The following is a 9,749-nucleotide window of genomic DNA, read 5'->3' on the forward strand; positions in this document are numbered from 1 at the left end:
AAAGATATTCAGTGCCTACCCTTATTCCCCATGTCAATCCTGAAGTGATTAATAGGTCGGGTGTTAAAGAGTGAGGCCCACAGGAGAGATGGGGTCCAACAACATCTGGTGATGATGGTTAAACCAGTCCTGTACCAGACATGCTCAAATGTGCAGTCTGAAACGTCAATGCACAGATATCAGAGCCATACCCAAGTAGGAAGAGAGCAAAGGTTAGACAGATTAACAACGACGGAAATATTGATAGAGGGTGAAAAGTTGAGAGTTGAACCTTATTCGTGCTGTTGTAAGAGATTCGGGGGAAGCTTTTTTCTTGGGGTAGGTGTAGAAGGCAGTGGGTTGGACAAGATTGTGAAGAATGTAATGAAGTGGTTAGAGAGTGCATCATCTGTAAGTGTCGAGGTGTCACAGGACAGACAACTTCAAGAGGGTTGTCATGAATATGGAGGAAGAAGCTAAAGGAAGGCAGCAGAGTAAAGGAAGAAGCTAAAGGAAGGCAGCAGAGTAAAAATAAGAGGGGCTGGTCGGCAGTGTGAGAGGGAGGATAGGCGGGTGAAGGGGAAGGGGAGCTCTCAGACTGAAGGGTTGAGGTGTGTTTATTTTAACGCAAGGAATATAGTGAACAAAATGGATGAGCTTAGAGCGTGGATCGCTGCTTGGAAGTGTGATGTGGTGGCCATTACAGAGAATTGGTTATCTCAGGGTCAGGACTGGGTACTTCAAGTGTCGGGTTTCAGATGTTTCAGGAGGGACAGGGAAGGAGGCAGAAGAGGTGGGGGAGTGGCACTGTTGATCAGGGATAGTGTCACAGCTGTAGAAAAGATGGATGCCACGGAAGGATTGTCTACAGAATCTCTGTGGATGGAGGTTAGGAACAGGAAGGGGTCGGTAACTTTACTGGGTGTTTTCTATAGGCCGCCCAATAGTAGTAGAGATGTGGCGGAGCAGATTGGGAAGCAGATTCTGGAGAGATGTGATAATAACAGAGTGGTCGTGATGGGAGATTTTAATTTCCCAAATATCGAATGGAATATCCCTAGGGTAAGGGGTTTAGATGGAGAGGACTTTGTTAGGTGTGTTCAGGAAAGCTTCCTGACACAGTATGTGGATAAGCCTACAAGAGGAGAGGATGTGCTTGATTTGGTATTAGGGAATGAACCTGGGCAGGTATCAGATCTATCAGTGGGAGAGCATTTTGGGGATAGTGATCATAACTATATCTCCTTTACGCTAGCATTGGAGAGAGATAGGATCAGCCGAGCTAGGAAAGTGTTTATCTGGAGTAAGGGCAACCATGATGCTATTAGGCAGGAAATTAGAGGCATAAATTGGAAGGAGGTTTTCTCAGGGAAATGTACGGAAGAAATGTGGCAAATTTTCAAGGAAAATTTGTCTGGAGCTCTGCATGGCAATGTTCCGGTGCAACAGGGGAGTTATGGTAGGTTACAGGAACCGTGGTGCACGAAAGCTGTAACGGATTTAGTCAGGAAGAAAAGAAAAGCCTACAAAAGGTTCAGGGAGCTAGGTAATGTTAGAAATCTAGAATAGTATACGACTAGTAGGAAGGAACTAAAGAGGGAAATTAGAAGAGCCAGGAGGGGACATGAGAAGGCCTTGGCAGACAGGATAAAGGAAAATCCCAAGGCATTCTACAAGTATGTGAAGAGCAAGAGGATAAGATGTGAAGGAGTAGGACCTATCAAATGTGACGGTGGGAAAGTCTGTATTGAACCGGTTGAAATGCAGAGGTACTCAATGAATACTTTGCTTCAGTATTCACAGTGGAAAAGGATCTTGGTAGTTGCAGTGCAGACTTGCAGTGGACTGAGAAGATTGAGCATGTGGACATTAGGAAAGAGGATGTGTTGGAGCTGTTGAAAAGCATCAAGTTAGATAAATCGCCGGGACCGGATGGGATGTACCCCAGGTTACTGTGGGAGGCGAGGGAAGAGATTATTGATCCTCTGGCGATGATCTTTGCGTCATCAATGGAGACGGGAGAGGTTCCGGAGGATGTGGTTCCGTTATTCAAGAAAGGGAGAAGAGATAGCCCAGGAAATTATAGACCGGTGAGTCTAACCTCAGTGGTAGGTAAGTTGATGGAGAAGATCCTGAGAGGCAGGATTTATGAGCATTTGGAAAGGAGTAGGATGATCAGAAGTAGCCAGCACGGCTTTGTCCAAGGCAGATCATGCCTTACGAGTCTGATTGAGTTTTTTGAAGATGTGACTAGACTCTTAGACGGGGGAAGAGCAGTAGATTTATATGGATTTCAGTAAGACGTTTGATAAGGTGCCTCATGCAAGGCTTATGGAGAAAGTGAAGGGGCATGGGATACAAGGGGACGTTGCTTTGTGGATTCAGAACTGGCTTGCCCACAGAAGGCAAAGAGTGGTTGTAGATGGGTCTTTTTCAGAGTGGAGGTCGGTCATCAGTGGGGTGCCCCAGGGATCTGTTCTGGGACCCTTGTTCTTTGTGACTTTTATAAATGACCTGGATGAGGAAGTGGAAGGATGGGTTGGCAGGTTTGCTGATGACACAAAGGTTGGAGGTGTTGTGGATAGTGTAGAGGGATGTCAGCAGTTGCAACGAGACATAGATAAGATGCAAGACTGGGTGGCGAAGTGGCAGATGGACTTCAACCCAGATAAGTGTGTGGTGGTTCATTTTGGCAGGTCGAATAGGATGGAAGAATATACTATTAAGGGTAAGACGCTTGGCAGTGTGGAAGAACAGAGGGATCTTGGGGTCTGGGTCCATAGGATGCTCAAAGCAGCGTCGCAGGTAGAGGCTGTGGTTAAGAAGGCGTATGGAATACTGGCCTTCATCAATAGAGGAATTGAGTTTAGAAATCGGGAGATAATGCTGCAGCTGTATAAGACCCTGGTCAGACCCCACCTGGAGTACTGTGCCCAGTTCTGGTCGCCTCATTACAGAAAGGATGTGGAAGCCATAGAACCGTGCAGAGGAGATTTACGAGGATGTTGCCGGGATTAAGTGGTATGCCTTATGAGGGTAGGTTGAGAGAGCTAGGTCTATTCTCCTTGGAGAGGCGAAGGATGAGAGGTGACCTGATAGAGGTGTATAAGATGTTGAGAGGTATTGATAGAGTGGATTCTCAGAGGCTTTTATCCAGGGCTGAAATGGTTGTCACGAGAGGCCACAGGTTTAGGGTGCTGGGGAGTAGGTATAGAGGAGATGTTAGGGGTAAGTTTTTCACTCAGAGGGTGGTGGGTGCGTGGAATCGGCTGCCGGTAGTGGTGGTGGAAGCGGATTCGATTGAGTCTTTTAAGAGACTTTTGGATAGGTTCATGGAGGTTAGTAAGATAGAGGGTTATAGGTAAGCCTAGAAGGTAAGGAAATTGTTCGGCGCAACTTGTGGGCCAAAGGGCCTGTTTGTGCTGTAGCTTTTCTATGTTCTATGTTCTAGATCAAAAAAAACAGGAGAGAGTAAGAGTGAGTTCAGAGTGGTGTGAAGCACTGAGAATAAGGTGCCACTCCGTGCAGAAGCTGAGAGAGGAAATGGTTGAGGATACATCAGAGAGAAATCTGAGGTGGAGTTTGGAGGACAGTCGACAACTGGAGAGGTGGAAAACGAAGTGGATCTCGAAGAAGGAGAAGGTATCAGAGAAATAGAGGAAAGGCAAGTGTGACTCGATGATAAGGACCACAGCATTGCTGTGATGGATGTTCTGGGCAGTGCAGATGGTGGAAGGTATGAGGAGGCTTCATTGAGAGAGAAATGGTTAGCAGTCATCATAGAATCATAGAATCATAGAAACACGACAGTGCAGAAGGAGGCCATTCGGCCCATCGAGTCTGCACCGACCACAATCCCACCCAGGCCCTACCCCCACATATTTACCCGCTAATCCCTCTAACCTACACATCCCAGGACTCTAAGGGGCAATTTTTAACCTGGCCAATCAACCTAACCCGCACATCTTTGGACTGTGGGAGGAAACCGGAGCACCCGGAGGAAACCCACGCAGACACGAAGAGAATGTGCAAACTCCACACAGACAGTGACCCGAGCCGGGAATCGAACCCGGGACCCTGGAGCTGTGAAGCAGCAGTGCTAACCACTGTGCTACCGTGCCGCCCGTAAAGCTAATTTTTCTCCAGTACGATGATGTCAATCATTCTCAATGTGGTTCTGGATGGCAAAGTCTTATTAACAAGTGAACAGATATTCTGCAGGGATGTGCGAACTGACTCAATGGCAGAGACAGTGGTGGGCGAGGTAGGCAGGGTAAGAGGAACCTGGCGAGAATAATCCCCAGCAGCTAGGCAGGCAGGAGGAGCCCTGTGAAAACATGGGCTGGGGCAGTTAGGCAATGTACAATATACATCAGTGACTATTTACAACATCAAGCAACTTGACGCGACCCTGAAAATGGGCTTTAACTGCAGTAGCTGGTTTGCAAATACATCCCCTCCCCCAAACACCCACCAATGCTGTTCTGATTTCAAATCCTCTTTCTCTGGTATGGGGAAGTGAAAATGAGATAAAATAGGAACTTCGGCCCAACATATGAGACTGTTCCAAATAATATCACATTCATGTCCAAATAGGAATGTGTTTATTCTTGTCTGTATGAGAGAGAGTAACAGATTCACTGTCAGAAAGGGAACTAACTATAAACCAGCAGTTTCCATTTGGAAATGACACCATCCCACCTGTAACCAGTATCTGACTCATCACTGTCCCAGCTAACCAATGGGATCATTCCAATGTCAATTAGTTATCCATTGCTAAAAGCCTTTGATTTTGATTTGATTTGATTTATTATTGTCACATGTATTAACATACAGTGAAAAATATTGTTTCGTGCGCGCTATACTGTTCATAGAGAAGGAAAAGAGAGAGTGCAGAATGCAGTGTTACAGTCATAGCTAGGGTGTAGAGAAAGATCAACTTAATGCAAGGTAAGTCCGTTCAAAAGTCTGACAGCAGCAGGGAAGAAGCTGTTCTGGAGTCGGTTGGTACGTGACCTCAGACTTGTATCTTTCTCCTGAAGGAAGAAGGTGGAAGAGAGAATGTCCAGAGTGCATGGGGTCCTTAATTATGCTGTTTTGCCAAGGCAGCGGGAAGTGTAGACAGAGTCAATGAATGGGAGGCTGGTTTGCGTGATGAATTGGGCTACATTCACTGACCTTTTGTAATTTCTTGTGGTCTTGGGCAGAGCAGGAGCCATACCAAGCTGTGATACAAGCAGAAAGAATGCTTTCTCTGGTGCATCTGTAAAAGTTGGTGAGAGTCGGAGCTGACATGCCAAATTTCCTTTGTCTTCTGAGAAAGTAGAGGCGTTGGTGGGCTTTCTTAACAATAGCATCAGCATGGGGGGACCAGGACAGGTTGTTCGTGCTCTGGACACCTAAAAACTCGAAGCTCTCGACCCTTTCTATTTTGTCCCCATTGATGTAGACAGGGGCATGTTCTCCTTTACGCTTCCTGAATTCAATGACAATCTCCTTCATTTTGTTGACATTGAGGGAGAGATTATTGTTGCTGCACCAGTTCACCAGATTCTCTACCTCATTCCTGTACTCTGTCTCATCATTGTTTGAGATCCGACCCACTATGGTGGTGTCATCAGCAAACCTGAAAATCGAATTGGAGGGGAATTTGGCCGCACAGTCATAGGTGTATAAGGAGTATAGTAGGGAGCTGAGAACACAGCTTGTGGGGCACCGGTGTTGAGGATGATCGTGGAGGAGGTGTTGTTGCCTATTCTTACTGATTGTGGTCTGTGAGTTAAGAGGTTCAGGATCCAGTCGCAGAGGGAGGTGCCGAGGCCCAGGCCATGGAGTTTGGAGATGAGTTTCGTGGAAATAATAGTGTTGAAGGCTGAGCTGTAGTCAATAAATAGGAGTCTGACATAGGTGTCCTTGTTATCTAGGTGCTCCAGGGTTGAGCGCAGGCCCAGGGAAATGGCGTCTGCTGTGGACCTGTTGCAGCAGTAGGCAAACTGTAGTGGATCAGGGTAGTCCGGGAGGCTGGAATTGATTCGTGCCATGACTAACCTTTCGAAGCACTTCATAATGATGGATGCCAGAGCCACGGGCCGATAGTCATTAAGGCACGCTGCTTGGTTTTTCTTAGGTACCGGGATGATGGTCATCTTGTTGAAGCAGATAGGGACCTCAGATTGTTGTAAAGAGAGGTTGAAGATGTCTGTGAATACCTCCGCCAGCTGATCCGCGCAGGATCTGAGTGCTTGTCCGGGTACCCCGTCCGGGTACCCCATCCGGGCCAGTTGCTTTCCGTGGGTTGACCTTCAAGAAAGTTGCTCTGACATCTGCAGTGGTGACCCCAGTTTGAGGCCTCAAACTGGAGCCTCAGTTGCGTTAGTTGATGGAAACACATCCAGCAGGGACACTGGAATAGAATAAGATGGAGGCTGTGCCCTTCATTAATATCCTTCCAAACTGAGATGAAATTGGAATGACTGCTGCAAAACTATCATGTTGAATCTCCCCTCTTCATAAAAAAGGGTCTGGAGACAGAAGGCAGAGGCTTCCTGTAATTGGAAGGTTGATAAAGACCAGGGCCCAGTCTAGTTTCTACCAGAGTGGGCAGCACAAGAATAGACACGAGGATTTCCCTTGTCTGGGAAATCTAGAACACAGGGACACAGTCTCAGGATAACGGGTTGATTATCTAGAACTGAGATGAAAGAAATTACTTTTCTCAGAGGTCTGTGAACCTCTGGGATTCTTTATGTTAAGAGTTGTGGATGTTCCATCATCGAGTATATTCAAGTCTGCGATACAGAGAATTTTAATCTCTCCGTAAATCAAAGAAAATGGAGACAGTGTGGAAAATTGGAGTTGAGGCAGAAGATTTAGGCGTGATCATATTCAATGGCAGAACAGAGTTGATGGGCTGACCCAAATCAAACCAGTTGTATCAGTGAATGGAAACCCACAGACAGGATTAGAGCGAGATAGATTCTTGGTGAGCAAGGGGGTGATAGATTGTCAGGGGTAGACGGGAATGTGGAGTTGAAGTTACAGTCAGATCAGCCATGATCTCATTAAATGGTGAAGCAGGCTCGAGGGGCCGAGGGGCCTACTCCTGCTCTTAATTTGTATGTTTATTTGTATATTTGGTGAATGTTCCTTAACAGCCTTCCCCGAAAACAGAATAGAGGGAAGTTAAGGGTGGGAGTGGTCAGGGAATAGGTGAAGAGGAGAGAAGGGTGACAATTGGAAAGAAGTCATTTCAATTCCTTGTTCACGGTGAGAACAGGAAGCTGCAGCAATACAATCATCCATGTACCGGAAAAAAGGATGAGAATGGGAATCTGAGTAAATAAGGAATGTTCCACATGTCCCACAAAAAGGCAGGCGTTGCTCGGAGCCATGCAGGTACACACAGCAGCTACTCTTCATTTGGAGGAAGTGAGTGGTGTTGAAAGGGAATTTTTTCCAGAGAACAGGTTCAGCCAGGTGGAGGAAGGGGAGTTTATTATTAAGAATTGTTTACAGTAGATTAAGAAACACGGAGCTGCAAAGAGAGTTTCGCTTGGGTTCCAGTTTGCAGCGAGGGGGAAGGGCGTGAGTGGAAAATCCCCGACTCCAAACAGCAAATCAACATTTTACTGTGATTGCTTAATCTGTCAAGTGTCGTTAATATGTACAAAGACAAACATACTTAGCCAATGAAATTTTAAAAATGAGACATGTCATCTGTTGCCAGGCAGAATGTATTTCTGAGGTTATATTTCAATACAGAAAACTTCATTATTAGCACTAACGCTGTAGGGTACATGAATGGCACTTTTTATTGTCCTGGATTATTGATTCTAAGATCTTCCCCAACTTTACTCTAAATGGCTTGTAATTAGCACCTATTTGCATTTCCCCTTTGACAAATCCTTCCGTTTTCTATCAACTTGGTGCAGATGTATCTGTCCATGACAATATGCTGGGGGCTGAGCACCACACTGTCCTTGTGGAGGAAAGATTACTCCCTTCACAATGAGAAGACCCTTTGTTACTCCCTCCACCACCAACACACAGTAACAGCAGCACTGTGCATCATCAGAAACATGCACTGCAGGAACTCACCAAAGCTCCATCTAGAAGGGCAAATGCAGCAGATACATGGTAACACCAACCTTATAAGTTTGTTATATTGCTGTTACTTCACTGTCGCTGGGTCAAGATCCTGGAACTCCCTCCCTAACAGCACTAACTGTACATACACCACAGGTGCAGCGGCTCAAGAAGGCAGCTCACCACCACCTTTTGAATGGCTTTTAGGGATGGGCAATAAATGCTGGAATAGCCAGCAATGCCCACATCCCGCAAATTAATTCAAAAAACATGCTGCATCGCACTGTCACAATGCCAGAATTGTACTCAACCACAATCTGTAACCTCATGGCCCTGCATATCCCGCACTCAGTAAGAAGTCTCACAACACCAGGTTAAAGTCCAACAGGTTTATTTGGTAGCAAATACCATAAGCTTTCGGAGCGCTGCTCCTTCGTCAGATGGAGTGGAAATGTGCTCTCAAACAGGGCACAGAGACACAAAATCAAGTTACAGAATACTGATTAGAATGCGAGTCCCTACAGCCAACCAGATCTTAAAGATACAGACAATGTGGGTGGAGGGAGCATTAAGCACAGGTTAAAGAGATGTGTATTGTCTCCAGACAGAACAGCAAGTGAGATTCTGCAAGTCCAGGAGGCAAGCTGTGGGGGTTACTGATAATGTGACATCAATCCAACATCCCGGTTTAGGCCGTCCTCGTGTGTGCAGAACTTGTGCCATTACCACCATGCTGGTTCAATGAGGAGTTCAGGAGGGCATGCCAGGAACAACACCAGGCATACCTAAAAATTAGGTGTCAACCTGGTGAAGCGACAACACAGGACCAGTTGCACCCTAAATAGTTTAAGCAGCAAGTAATAGACAGAGCTAAATGATCCCACAAGCAATGATCATATCTAAGCTCCGCAATCCTGCGACATCCAGTTGCGAATAATAGCGTACAATTAAACAACTCACTAGAGGAGGAGGTTTCACCAGTATCCCCATTGCCAATGATGGAGGAGTCCAGCACATCAGTGCAAAAGATAAGGCTGAAGCATTTTCAACAATGTTCAGCCAGAAGTGCCGAGTGGATGATCCATCTCAGCCTCCTCCGGTGGTCACCAGCATTTCAGTCTTCAATCTTCAATTCACTCCTCATGATATCAAGAAACGGCTGAAGACACTGGACATTGCAAAGGCAATGGGCCCTGACAATATTCCCTAACAATAGTATTGAAGACTCGTGCTCCAGAACTTGCAGCGACACTAGCCAAGCTGTTCCAGTACAATTACAACATGGACCAGCCATGTCCTGTACATAAGAAACAGGAAGGAGCCAATCCAGCCAATTACCACCCCACAGTCTACTCTTGATCATCAACAAAGTGGTAGAAAGGATCATTGACAGTGCTATAAAGCAGCACATACTTAGCAATAACCAGTTCACTAACACTCAGTTTGGTCTTTCCCAGGATCGTGTAGCTGCTGACCTTATTACACATTTTGTCCAATCATGAATTAATTATCCTTCCATCTCATGAGACGATGGTTTGTGCCAAGATGGTTGACTTTGTGTTGAGCATCACCTAGTGTGACAGCAGAGCCCCACTCTGATATGGCAGTCTGTACTGCATTTGCTGCAAAGGAAGACCGTGGGCTGAGCAAGTTCAGGATTCGCTGGCCTCTGTTTTCTCTGAGTC

This window comes from Mustelus asterias, chromosome 8, assembly GCF_964213995.1.
Source record: "Mustelus asterias chromosome 8, sMusAst1.hap1.1, whole genome shotgun sequence".
NCBI lineage: Eukaryota > Metazoa > Chordata > Chondrichthyes > Carcharhiniformes > Triakidae > Mustelus > Mustelus asterias.